Source organism: Salmo salar, unplaced genomic scaffold (assembly GCF_965601325.2).
Source record: "Salmo salar unplaced genomic scaffold, fSalSal1 ptg000691l, whole genome shotgun sequence".
Taxonomy (NCBI): domain Eukaryota; kingdom Metazoa; phylum Chordata; class Actinopteri; order Salmoniformes; family Salmonidae; genus Salmo; species Salmo salar.
This window is the reverse complement of record NW_027675466.1, coordinates 1,093,362-1,095,000: the sequence shown is the minus strand read 5'-3', so window position 1 is coordinate 1,095,000 and position 1,639 is coordinate 1,093,362.

Genomic DNA, 1,639 nt, shown 5'->3' with positions numbered 1-1,639 from the left:
TTTAAACATTTAAACTCTTACAATAACACTGTTAAAATACCAATGTGATCATTTCTTGTCTTTTATGTTGGAAAAACTAATTGTACAATTATATGTGGACATACGCTCCATAGTTGTACAAGTATACATGGATATATTGTACTTTTCATAATAAAACATACTTGAAACAAGAAAAAGCATGTTAATTGTGGAAACAATTTCGTTATTGATTTTTACATTGCTTCTCCCTGTCTCATGTTGACGTTTGTCATGAATCTTGACCTGGAGGCAGAACTGTGCGATTTCCTCTAGATATGTCAGCTGCAAAGTCAGAATTGGCTGTGGAAAATGTTGTTTTATGGTCTTAATTTAAGGGAAGGATTAGCAGTGTGGTTGAGATTAGGATTAAAATCTGATTATATTACTTTGTGCCTGTGCCAGCTAGGGAATACTTTGCTGAACTGCCTCCAGGGCAAGATTCATGACAATAAATGCTAACCTGCCTCCAGAACAATATTCATGACAATAAATGCCAACCTGCCTCCAGAACAAGATTCATGACAATAAATGCCAACCTGCCTCCAGAACAAGATTCATGACAATAAATGCCAACCTGCCTCCAGAACAAGATTCATGACAATAAATGCCAACCTGCCTCCAGAACAAGATTCATGACAATAAATGCCAACCTGCCTCCCAGTCGTCCCCTCCTTATCTTTACAAGACTGCAGAACCTGCAAGCTAGTGATGTGGGGGTTCTCTCATAACCCCCCTCTCCATGTAATCTGATTCATTATGATCTAGGATCAGGTCCCTCCTCTCCATGTAATCTGATTCATTATGATCTAGGATCAGGTCCCCTCCTCTCCATGTAATCTGATTCATTATGATCTAGGATCAGGTCCCCCTCTCCATGTAATCTGATTCATTATGATCTAGGATCAGGTCCCTCCTCTCCATGTAATCTGATTCATTATGATCTAGGATCAGGTCCCCCCCTCTCCATGTAATCTGATTCATTATGATCTAGGATCAGGTCCCCCCTCTCCATGTAATCTGATTCATTATGATCTAGGATCAGGTCCCCCCTCCATGTAATCTGATTCATGATGATCTAGGATCAGGTCCCCCCTCTCCATGTAATCTGATTCATTATGATCTAGGATCAGGTCCCCCCCTCTCCATGTAATCTGATTTATTATGGTCTAGGATCAGGTCCTCCTCTCCATGTAATCTGATTCATTATGATCTAGGATCAGGTCCCCCTCTCCATGTAATCTGATTCATTATGATCTAGGATCAGGTCCCTTCTCTCCATTTAATCTGATTCAATATGATCTAGGATCAGGTCCTCCTCTCCATGTAATCTGATTCATTATGATATAGGATCAGGCCCCTCCTCTCCATGTAATCTGATTCATTATAATCTAGGATCAGGTCCCCCCTCTCCATGTAATCAGATTCATTATGATCTAGGATCAGGTCCCCCCTCTCCATGTAATCTGATTCATTATGATCTAGGATCAGGTCCCCCCTCTCCATGTAATCTGATTCATTATGATATAGGATCAGGTCCCCCCTCTCCATGTAATCTGATTCATGATGATCTAGGATCAGGTCCCCCCTCTCCATGTAATCTGATTCATTATGATCTAGGATC